Consider the following 12,988-nt stretch of genomic DNA (forward strand, 5'->3'; position numbering starts at 1 on the left):
CCTACTGGAACAGCTATTCTCAGGCAAGGATCCAAAATCCCTAGTGACAGGGAAATGCTGTTGTCAGTTGCCACCTGCAAACATGTCTTTTTGCTGTGAAAATGATTTCCCTGCTGCCATCTATTCTCCTCATATGGCAGCATTTGTATTGCTGTGGCTTAGTAGTGTGCAGGCCTACCAGGAATGAGGCAATGCATTATGGGAAGTCCTGTTGGTGCCATCAAATCCAGGCTGCACAATGGGGCCCAATCTCCCCTGTGGCCTCTGGGCACAACTGTGTAACAGCTGTAAATAGTTCAGTGTGAACCACCAGTTTCATAGGGAGACTTCCCAACTTCATGAGAAGCTGGTTCCTTTAGTGTCATTCTGCCTCACTATTAAACTCATGGTGGTGCTTAACTGTCTGTTTGCTCATGATCAATGACACAAGGTCTTTCCAAGCGGAGTCCCTGCCATGCTGCTGGGGTATAATCAGTAAAAGTTGAGGTTCTGCTGAATAACTTCCTCTCACCCAGTCTGTTTAGTCTCCATCTATAACCCTTTGGGTTGGCTTGTTCAATCTGATCAAAAGAGAAGCTGCTGAAAAATTAATTCTTCCTTTGCTGCTTTGTCTCCTCCCTGATTTCCATCACTGTGTCCTGGACTTCTGCAATCAACAGCTCCATTGCAGAACGGCTGATTAGCATATGTTTTCAGTACAGCTTCCAGAGGCGGTGCTTGCTCTGAGATCAGTTATTCAGCATGGTGGGGGAGAAATTCTGGCAAATACTGAAAGGGAAGAATCCATTTGTTATGCCGTCAGAAATCAATCCCAAGAGGGCTCAGTCTGGGGCAGGGTTTTGGCAGAGCAGAAGTGGTGTACGGCATAGACTGTCACTTTATCAGACTAAACCAGCTAGGATGTCTTAATGAAGCATCCCAGAAACCAGTCAGTTACGGGAGCAAGGGAACTGGCTCTCCCACAGTGTGGGGGGATGCTCTAACCAACAGACTATCATCACTGGTTTTGCTCGCTCTTTTCTGGCCCTAGTGACTCTTGAATTTAGCAAGAGTAAGAGCTTCAATGAGAGAAACTGAAGAAGCCCCACATATCCCATTACCCAGTAGTTAGAGCACTCACCTGAGAAATAGCAATCCTGCAGGTGGAGGAGGGACTTGAATTGGGAGCTTCCCACATCTGAGGTGAGTAGTTATGGAGAGAAGTTATGAAGGGAGGTCCCCTTCCCTCTGCAGCTCACCTTGTGTACTCACTTGAGGGGCCCAATCTGGTAGGTCCTTTCTGAGCACATTTACTGGATTTGGCCCTACAGGCAAAGTAGTGGTCAAATGTCTTTGCCCTACTTCATGAGTTGCATGGGGCTTAGAGTGGAGATTAGGTACCCATATGCAGGAGTGAAATCAGGAAGGCCAAACAACACTTGGAGTTGCAGCTAGCAAGAGATGTTAAGGGTAACAAGAAGGGTTTCTTCAGGTATGTTAGCAACAAGAAAAGTCAAGGAAAGTGTGGGCCCCCTACTGAATGAGGGAGGCAACCTAGTGACAGAGGATGTGAAAAAAGCTAATGTACTCAATGATTTGTTTTGCCTCTGTCTTCACAAACAAGCTCAGCTCCCAGACTACTGCACTGGGCAGCACAACATGGGCAGAAGGTGACCAGCCCTCTGTGGAGGAAGTGGTTCAGGACTAGTTAGAAAAACTGGATGAGCACAAGCCCATGGGGCTGGATGTGCTGCATTGGAGGGTGCTAAAGGAGTTGGTGGATGTGATTGCAGAGCCATTGGCCATTATCTTTGAAAACCCATGGCGACTGGGGGAGGTCCTGGATGACTGGAAAAAAGCTAATGTAGTGCCCATCTTTAAAAAAGGGAAGGAGGAGGATCTGGAGAACTACAGGCCAGTCAGCCTCATCTCAGTCCCTGGAAAAATCATGGAGCAGGTCCTCAAGGAATCAATTCTGAAGCACTTAGAGGAGAGAAGAGTGATCAGGAACAGTCAGCATGGATTCACCAAGGGCAAGTCATGCCTGCCTGACCTAATTGCCTTCTATAAGGAGATAACTGGGTCTGTGGATGAGGGGAAAACAGTGGATGTGGTGTTCCTTGACTTTGAGCAAAGCTTTTGATACGTTCTCCCACAGTATTCTTGCCAGCAAGTTGAGGTATGGGCTGGATGAATCATTGGGCCCAATGGGTAGTGATCAAAGGCTCCATGTCTAGTTGGCAGCTGGTTTCAAGCAGAGTGCCCCCAGGGTCAGTCCTGGGGCTGGTTTTGTTCAGTATCTTCATTAATGATCTGGAGGATGGTGTGGACTGCACTCTCTGCAAGTTTGCAGATGACACTAAACTGGGAGAAGTGGTAGATACACTGGAGGGTAGGGACAGGATACAGAGGGACCTAGACAAATTAGAGGACTGGGCCAAAAGAAACCTGAGGTTCAACAAGGACAAGTGCAGAGTTCTGCACTTAAGATGCAAGAATCCCATTCACTGTTAAACTAGGGACCTAATGGCTAGGAAGCAGTTCTGCAGAAAAGAACCTAGGGATTACAGTGGATGAGAAGCTGGATATGAGTCAACAGTGTGCTCTTGTTGCCAAGAAGGCTAACGGCATTTTGGGCTGTATAAGTAGGGGCATTGCTAGCAGATCAAGGGATGTGATAATTTCCTTTCTATTTGATATTGGTGAGGCCTCATCTGGAGTCCAATGTCCAGTTTTGGGTACCACACTACAAGAAAGATGTGGAAAAATTGGGAAGAGTCCATCGGAGGGCAACAAAAATGATTAGGGGGCTGGAGCACATGACTTATGAGGAGAGGCTGAGGGAACTGGGCTTGTTTAGTCTGTAGAAGAGAATGATGGGGGATTTGATAGCTGCTTTCAACTACCTGAAAGGGAGTTTCAAAGAGGATGGATCTAGACTGTTCTCAGTGGTACCTGATGACAGAACAAGGAGTAATGGTCTCAAATTGCAGTGGGAGAGGTTTAGGTTGGATATAAGGAAACAATATTTCACTAGGAGGGTGATGAAGCACTGGAATGGGTACCTAGGGAGGTGGTGGAATCTCCTTCCTTAAAGGTTTTCAAGGTCAGGCTTGACAAAGCCCTGGTTGGGATGATTTAGTTGGGAATGGGTCCTGCTTTGAGCAGGGGGTTCGACCTCCTGAGGTCTCTTCGAACCCTGATACTCTATGATATGCCTAGATGGAGGCAGCAGTGTTCCTGAGGCAGAAACATAAGGATTGAGGGACCTTTTACTGCCCTGTCCTAAAAACTTTAGGTGCGGAGTGGGTTTAGGACTACAGGGGTTCAGCAGTTTTGTACAGCTCAGTGCTGAAATTAGGATATAGGTGCCTAAAATTGGGGCGTAGGTGGCTAACTTTTGTGTATCTGGGCCTTAGTCTCCCTGTGTCTTAGCCCAGTTTTACAGCTGAGAGCTAACAGCCCTGGCTGGCCCCTTGGGGTGTTGAGGATAAAGACTGTCAGGTGTTCAGATGCCATGGTGGTGGGGGGTGAGGGCATGTAAGTACTGTAGATGGATGAAAATTGCTTTATTGCTGCTAATGATTAAGTATTTGAATGTTTCTTGGTGAGAGGACTGCCTTTCCCATTACCTATCCCTAGTTATCAGAGCCTATTCTATGCTGAATTTTGCTCAATAGCAATGTCATTAATGTTGCGCAATCAATTGCAGGTAATATGAGACTTAGATGAGCAATGATAGGTGTCAGTTAATCTAATTAGAAGGGAGCCTTGCTCTAAAGGATTCCATTTAAGAATCTAAAGCAGGGATAGGCAACCTATGGCATGTGCACCAAAGGCAGCATGCGAGCTGATTTTCAATGGCACTCACTGCCTAGGTTCTGGCCACTGGTCCAGGGGGCTCTGCATTTTAATTTAAAATTAAATGAAGCTTCTTAAACATTTTAAAAACTTGATTTACTTTACATACAACAGTAGTTTAGTTACATATTAGACTTATAGAAGCAGACCTTCTAAAAACATTAAAATGTATTACTGACACAGGAAACCTTATATTAGAGTGAATAAATGAAGACTTGATACAGCACTTATGAAAGGTTGCTGACCCCGATCTAAAGTGTGGACTTCCATTAGAACTGTCACAGTGCATCTCCATTCACCAGCCATGAGTAGATGTTGGAAAAATCAACCCTTCAAGCTAACACTATAATTAGCTCTAATTGTGTTTGTTGAAGTGTGAAGCCATAATTGAGCAGATCAGGCATAGTGAAGATTCTACAGCATAACAGAATCTTACCAGTATGTTTTTCTGCTGAGCCCCCAACCAAACATGGGCAAAGGAAGACTAGGGAACAGTTGTTAAATGGGTTTTGTGTGCAGCCATGTTCCAACACCAATGTTGCAGCATTCAGACTAATACTTTTCCAGGCAGCAATCTTCAGCAGTAAAGTAGGAAGATTCTCAGGTTTCCTCATTCTAATTGTGAAAACAGTTAGTCACTGGTTCAAATGCCAATGAGTGAAAGGCCTCCCATTGACTTAATGGACTCTGAATCAGGCTATCTATTTCTGTCCGAGTTGGGAGGATAACAAAGAAATGGAAACCCAGGTTTAAGTGTAAAATTAACATTGACTGACTGTGGAGACACAATGGGCATCTCCATAATAAAAGTAACCTTTATTATTATTTCTAAATATGGATAGAACTACAGCCTATCCCCTGCTGCCTCACCAGAATATTGGGTGAAATAAGCCTCTGTTTGCTTTACAGCCATTAACATGGGTGTCTTCCTCTAGGGCTGCCACAGTAAAGTGCAGTAGTGAGAGACACCATTTCTGTTGGAGCTGAAACACTTGTGGCCTGCCTCCAGGGCTTAACTTGTCCCAGGGCTGAGCCACAGAAACTTTCATTAGATTTAGCATGGTCTGCATCTCATTTGTAAGCCTACCCACTTTCATGGCGGCCTGCTCACTCCACACAGTCTGTCTCCGTTGGTTTGTAGCAGTGAAACTTTCATTCCCATCCTGGTGCCTCAGTTTAACTTCGGTGATGCTGCTTTATGACTTCATTTGGCTCACACACAGAGAAGACATTGGCAAACCTCTTCCAGCCAGATATAATGTGTGGTTCCTCCAGAACGTACCAATTGCCAGATGGATCAGACCTATGGTCCATCTAATGCCGTATCTGGCTCTGACAGTGGCCAGCACTTCCTCTTTTAGAGGAAAGGGCAAGAAACCCCACAGTTATGGGATATCCTGTCCCAGGGCTGTTTCCTCCTGAGCCCCCATCAGGTAGCAGTTGACTTACATCCTGGAGATTGAGGGTTCTTTTCCCTCCAAATACTTGCATGTGGAAATACTCTATAATTTACTGTCAATGCCATAGTGGGGGATATACAAAGGAGGTTTAGGTTAGATACTAGGAAAAACTTTCTAACTCTAAAGATAGCTAAAATCTGGAATAGGCTTCCAAGAAAGACTGTGGAATCTGTCACTGGAGGCTAAGTCTGACAAACACCTAGGTATATCTGATGCTGCCTCAGTACAGAATGCTGGACTAGGTGACCTCTAAGATCCCTTCTATTCTGACATTTGAGCCTCACTGTTCCCTCTTTGAATCCCAAAGCGAGAGGCATTGTCTACCCAAACATCCCACATTCTTTGGGTTAATTTCATAGAAGATCAGGGTTGGAAGGGACCTCAGGAGGTCATCTAGTCCAACCCACTGCTCAAAGCAGGATCAAGCCCTAGACAGATTTTGGTCCCGATTCCTAAATGGGCCCCTCAAGGATTGAGCTCACAACCCTGGGTTTAGAAGGCCAGTGCTTAAACCACTGAGCTATTCTCCTGTTTCATTTTATGGTGTGGGTTGGTTCCCATCTTGCATGGTCAGTAGAGATTCTGGGGATGGATGTGCATACTGTGACCTAAGAATTGCTGAAGCTGTTTAGTTTTTCCATTGAGGTGCTCTGCAAGAGAAGGATGGGGCAAGAGAAAGTGCAAGAGGGCAGGATAGGAAGCAAACTAATCAGTCCTAATTAATAAGGTGATTCTGATGACAGGGAAACCCTCCCAGTGTAATTACCACTAATTAGCATCTGTGAGTGCAGGAAGAAAAATATAACCCATGGTTTTAAGCAGCTCGGTGAAGTCCTTGCAAAATACTGACAGCACCCAAATTTTGCATTCCACTAGACTGGATGATTTACTTATCAAAGAGCTCTTAAGAGCTTAAGAAAATAATTAGCAATAGGTTTATAGACCAGATGTCCTGATCCCTTTTTCTGATTGTTCTGTCAACAATCAAACTGTACATCTTCAGCATTTGAGTTCTTGTGCAAACTTGTTTCTTCCCTACATGGTGCTCATTGGTGAAATGAGTTGCTCAGTCCAAGCCCTTTGGAACAGGCATCCACATGCCAACAAACATTAACAGGAAGACTGACCTTTCCTCTCACCCAAGTTGTACTCTTGAGGCAGGCTGGTGAGGCATTCAGAAGGTGCTTGCTCTGTTGCTCTAACTCCCTTCAGTATAGGGACATTCAGCTGATTATCTTGGTCTGACCCGAATGCATGAGTAATGCTTGTTGGGTGTCTGTTCAACTACTGTCATGTTCATTGCAGATTTTCAGACACCTGCTGCTTGGGCTGGGCATTGCTGGCAATGGCTGCTTGGAGAGAGATGCCTCTGCATGATTCTCTGGGGGCTTGGCTTCTCGGGAACCCCTCTACTCATCAGGCAGGTGCAGTTACATGGCGTTTGCACACTGTAAATGCTGCATTTTGAGACCTCATGGCTATGGATGGCTGGGAATTTGAAGATAAGGAAAAAATGACTTAATTGAAATTTTTGCAATGAAGAATCTGTTTTGATTAATTTTCTGATGTGAAAAAATGTTGAGGGGTGGGAATAAGTTTTGAAATTGTCAAAATGACCCATTAGATGTTTCCAAAAGAACGCTTTGTTTCTGTGACTCTCATCTTATTTGAAATTTAACCTTTTATGCTCAAAAGGTTGAAGACATAGAACCGAAGCTTTAAATCCAAACAGTGTGTTGAAATGTTCAAAATGTTTCAATTGATTCAACTTTTTCAGTTTGCAAAAATTTTGAAATTCCAACTTTGTCCTAATTTGGATGTGGGGGTGGGGGGGATTGAATTTTCATTCTCTTGGAGTGGGCAAACCATAGCCCCACCCCCTTGTTCTCATGATGTGCATTGAGCTGATGCAGAGCTACCTCCTGCCCCCTCCCCCTGAGACTGTGCTGGCAGGATGGACCTCAAAAGGACTGAAAATAATACATTATACATTCCTAGTGGCTGAAACTACAGGTGGTAGAGCAAGGGTACTGTAAGTGTGTAGCTCCAAAGCCCATTGGGCTTCCAATCTTTACTGGGAACCTGGAGAGTAACCAAAATACAAGTGTGTGTTTACTAGAGTTGTCCTGCATAAAAATATTTTCCTTTGTTTCCTTTTCATGCAATACCCACCACCAGTGCCATGACTGGAAAATGCTTGTTCTGCCAGAGCATGACTCCAACATGTTCTCTTAGCTGCTAGTTGCTGTTAGCATGATAAACACAATGCAGTGGAACTGTTAATTATGGCCCTGTTGCCTTCATCAGCTCCCTGCTGCTTGTTTTTATCTCCATGCTTAGGGATGGAAAGTGCAGTTTGGCTTCTGCTAGGATAATAAACAACTTTAAAGTAGAAACTTTGAGGGGGGCATGGGGTTGGCAGTCATGGAGTTAAAATTCAAATGATCAAAATTGCAAATATTTTTCCTTCTCTGAACTTCAGAACAAGGGACAGGCAAACCTCAGACTGTTCAGAGACCCTCAAAGCATGATGTAGCTTCAAAAGAACCTCCTTTTTGTTTACACAGTGCTTACTGCTATGGGTTACTTGTTCATGACCAGGGCTTCAGTGTTACAGTAATAAGCTTTCCCATATTGCTTGAGTCTCCAGTTGGCAGGCCAGAAATCTGACAAGCATAGGCTGTGGTTTGAGATTTCTGGGGTGAAAGGTGATGCCTCTTGAGAGGTTATGGAGTGGAAGTGAAGACCCTGAATAGTCTCCTTTTGGCCAAAACCAGAGGGCAAGCAGCAGAGTTGGCAGTTGGAAAAGATTTAACTTTCTGCTGGAATGGTTCCAAAAGCAAAAGCCAGGTTTTCTAAGCTGAAAAATGCCTTAAACAAAACAAGGAAACCTGACACAATTGTGGTTTTTCCCATGTGGGATATATCTGGGTTTAGGGGTCACATTAATCTTTACTAATGCTCTAGTGCTTTGAAAGGCTACCATGGCAGTCTTCCCTACCTCTAACTGGTATTCATGGAAATCCCTACATCAATTTTTTTTCTTGCCAAGGCAAAACTGCTAAGATTTGATTAACTGCAATTATCTGATTTGTGGGTGGCCAGCAGGGTTCAAACATATGTTCTCAACACCACATTCTGAGTTAGAGAAATGCCAATAGCTGTTAGCAGTAGTACATACAAATGGCCATACTGGATTGGACCAAAGGTCCATCTAGCCCAATATCCTGTCTTCTAACAATGGCCAATGTCAGGTGCCCCTGAGGGAATGAACAGAACAGGTAATCAAATGATCTATCCCCTGTTGCCCGTTTCCAAGCTTCTGGCAAACAGAGGCTAGGGACACCATCCCTGCCCATCCTGACTTATAGCCACTGATGGACCTATCCTCCATGAACTTACCTAGTTCTTTTTCAAACTCTATTAGCATCTTGGCCTTTCACAGCATTCTCTGGCAAGGAGTATCACAGGTTGACTGTGCTTTGAAGAAATAATTCCTTTTGTTTGTTTATAACCTACTGCCTATTTTCATTTGTTGACCCTAGGTTCTTGTTATGAGGAGGAGTAAATAGCACTTCCTTATTTAATTTCTTCACACTGGTCATGATTTTATAAACCTTGATCGTATCCCTCCTTAGTTCTCTTTGCCAAGTTCTAAAGTCCTAGTCTTACGATGAAAGATTAATGTGGAAGCTATTCCATACCCCTCATCACTTTTGTTGCCCTTTTCTGAACCTTTTCCAATTCCAACATATCTTTTTGAGATGGGGCAACCACATCTGCATGCAGTATTCAAGATGTGGGTGTACCATGCAATTATACAGAGGCAATATATTTTCAGTCTTATCTATCCCTTTCTTAATGCTGTCCAATATTCTGTTCGCTTTTTTGACTCCACTGCACATTGAGTGGATGTTTTCAGAGAACTATCCACGATGACTCCAAGATCTTTGGAGCTAATTTAGACTCCATTTTATATGTATAGTTGGAATTGTTTTCCAATGTGCATTACTCTGCATTTATCAACAGGCTATTATGCTCTTGTGGACCTGCCATTTGGCTGCTCAGCCCTTGTTTTGAGGCAATGAGAATATTTACTATATGGAAATAGAGGAGGAGTATTTTAAAAAGTACTGAATTCTGGTGGTCAGTGATGCTGTGTAGATGTAGTACTTGTCTATAAAGCTTTTAAGGTAAGATTTTCACAAGAATAACTCTGCCTGTGAGGGGCTTATGGTCAGTTTTATCATCCCCCATTTTAAAGATGGGGTAACAGACACCAAGAAGGGAAGGGAGCTATCCAAGGTGGCACAGAAGACAGTTTAGATTAGACACTAAATTGAGTAATTTCTAGCCTTTAGGCCTGTGTTCAGACTTTGTCTGTGCACCCAATTCTGCTTTCAGCTATGTGACAATCTGGATTAACACGGATTAACGCTTCAGTCATTGGGATTTACATCGGAATAAGGATACCAGATTTGGTCCACTGTTTGGAACATTGTTGGTATCACTGAGCAAATAGCATCTGCTGTCATTGCTCTCCTCATTGGTTGGTCCATCTGTCCCCAGGAGGTTTTCCTTTCTCTTGGATGGAACACTCTGATATGCAGGACGTTTTGGTGTTTCAAGGTTTAATTCTATTTTGTCTTATGCAAGGTCTCTGAAGGCTTTGGATAGCTGCTGGTAGATAAGAACATAAATATCACCTTGAGCTCCCAGGACCTGCTGTGGGAAACTGTAGCCTTTCAGACAAACATGGAGATAAGCAAACTTTCTGCACAACAACTTTGCAAAACAGTCTGAGCCTAAGCAATATCATCGTAGTTGTTTGAGGCATTTATCATTGAGGAATTAAGTGCAAACAATTTACATTAACTTTCTCCCCACTCTCCCTGATCTTCAAGCCTTGAAGATCTCCACCACTCACCCACCCCACCATCTCCTTAACTCCTGCTATTAAAGGAGAGCCGAACATAGATGTTCAACCCATTCTTGACTCTACTTCCTTCTGGATCTCCACTCTGAGCTGAGGACCTGCTCATTTATTTCAGTTTTGTCCTGCGCTAACATGTGTTCTTGCAAAAAGTCTTACAGGACAATCGATCGACAAATTGACAACTTTTTCTGTGTAAATAAAACATGTTGGTTTACATGAAACTTTGATTTGGTTTTGATGAAAATTTGCCTGGAAAGATTTCTAAAGTCTAGCATGCAGCGTGTGTGCTCAGACTGTTAAAAGCCTGGGGGTCAGGACACTTGTGGGATGTGGGTGACTTAAGTTAGAAATTTGCTCTGAACCCCATTTGATTGGATAGGAGTTAGGTGCCTTAATATCTCTGAGGATCTGGGCATCTGCTTGATCTCTCCTCCAACCTTTATCGAAGCTCTTAAAGGCAGAAACTTTAGCTATGTCTGCCTAGCACAACAGTGCCTCCAGCTCAACTGGTTTCCCGGGGCACTACTGTTACACAACTGGAGAACTATACTAAATTAATGCAGCAGATTGACTGTCTGGTTCAATTCTATTGGGCTTGTGGGACGGGAAAAGTGCTCCAGTCCTGTATGACACAGGGCAGAGTCCTCTTCCCTGGAGTCGATTAGCAAACAAGCATGACACTAAATTTTCTCAGTAGAACTCAGGACTAGGCTGTAAATTGAAGTTTGTAGTGCTGAACTCTGCCCTAAACTACATTGTGTACTTGGCATGAGCAGTAAGTGCCACTGATGTAGTCAGACTAGTAAAGATGCTTTTTTTATTCCAGATTCACATGACCACATCAGACATTTGATTTATCCGACCGGCTTTAAAGCTGACATTTCAAGCTTGATAAGCTGAATACATAAAGGAATTCTAATAAAATGACCAAGATGCAGAATCTGGACTTGGAAGAGACCCTGTGAGGCTGACTACTTATAATTTTGCATCCTCACTCTTCTTAGTCTGTCTTGTTGTTCAGCATTGGCTTTATTTGTAGCCACCTTGATGAGATGCTCAATAAAAGGACAGGGAGTAACTTGTTTGAACTTTTGGCACTGGTAGTTCTACACAACGGTTCCCTAACTGTTCATGATAAAAATAACATGACTAAATGACCTATTCTGCATGTCCCAGCCCATGGCTTAGACATATATATAATGGTAATATAAATATAAGAGCTTTATATGAATAATGAATACCCTCCTGCTTAAATCCACTCATTCTAGCATTCACTTCACCTGGCTGAACATGCATAATTCCCATAGCACTTATGGTGGCTGCCCAGGAAAGGAAATCATTCTGTTAAATGAACCTAGTGTTATGGAATTACATGTTTCTATTTAACTGAGCATTTTTTCACTATGGGAAGTCTTTACATGTGGTGAATTTTGGCATCTATAGGAAGACTTAACCACAGTTACAGCTTTGTAATGAACAGGTGATTGCCATCCTCCAAAGGTACCCCTGCAGATGTCCTGATGGGTGAATGAGGGCTGAGGAAGAGTAAATGAGCTTGGAAGAAATAAGACTGTGTAGGAATCTGCTCCCAACAGCCACTCCCCCTCTCAAAGTTTTTGGTTAACCTTTTTTATAGACCTCTTCTGGTCGAGTGTGGCTTAAGATACAAGTGGCAGCCCCCAAACACCATGCAGAAAGTTATTCTGTCATGTTGATCCATCTGAAATCAAATAGTTCCAGAAAACCTGACAGTGCCAGATTTCAATCTCCAGTTCTGGCTGAGAGCTTCTCCATGTGATGTCAGTTTCAGACACCAATGCAGGCCAGTTTCTTGCCTAATGTAAGGTAGATTGAAGAACCAGAATCCTTAATTTTAGTCCTGCAAATTAAGCCTTAGAAGTTCTTTGGAGGGCTGTTATGCTGCAGTTTTATTAGGTTTTCACCCCATAACAATATGTCTGTACCTTTTGATGGAGTTGAACCTAAATTTTTCTAGGTCACAGCATTCTCATCTATTCCAGACACTAATAGGACTGGTACTTCATGAAGAATTTCAGTTTCTTGAAACTGCCCCTCCCTCCCCTTTCTTGTGCTTAGTGTGGGACCTTCATCTAGGCATTTCCCCCAAAGCCTGAGCTGCTAGGATGGGAAATTCAGACTGAATATAGAATATCAGGGTTGGAAGGGACCCCAGGAGGTCATCTAATCCAACCCCCTTGTTCAAAGCAGGACCAATCCCCAGGCAGATTTTTGCCCCCGACCCCAAAATGGTCCTCTCAAGGATTGAGCTCACAACCCTGGATTTAGCAGGCCAATGCTCAAACCACTGAGCTATCCCTTCCCCAGCTTGCAGGCTGCAAAGGGGGAGGACTTGCATAGAGAACAATCACTTTTGTGATCAGGTCCCCAATATATGGGTCTAGCTCTGTGCATCATGGGCATGCAGCCATCTTTTGGGTTGGAATGTGACAGCTGTTTGTCAACCCACTGCAACAGCATGCAGTGGCTTAGAACAGAAAGTGAAGAAAGGTGACTCTCCACCTGTAATGTTAAAGGAACTGAGGAGGCAGAAGGCTGTTACTGGAGTTGGAAGTGGCACTTCCTCTCTTAGGAAAAAACCCCTTTGGCTTTTTTCCTATCGGAGGGGTAGCTGTGTTAGTCTGGATCTGTAAAAAGCAATAGAGTCCTGTGGCACCTTATAGACTAACAGATGTATTGGAGCATAAGCTTTTGTAGGTGAATACCCACTTCA

The sequence above is a fragment of the Gopherus evgoodei genome, chromosome 19, assembly GCF_007399415.2.
Source record: "Gopherus evgoodei ecotype Sinaloan lineage chromosome 19, rGopEvg1_v1.p, whole genome shotgun sequence".
In the NCBI taxonomy this organism is placed as follows: Eukaryota; Metazoa; Chordata; order Testudines; family Testudinidae; genus Gopherus; species Gopherus evgoodei.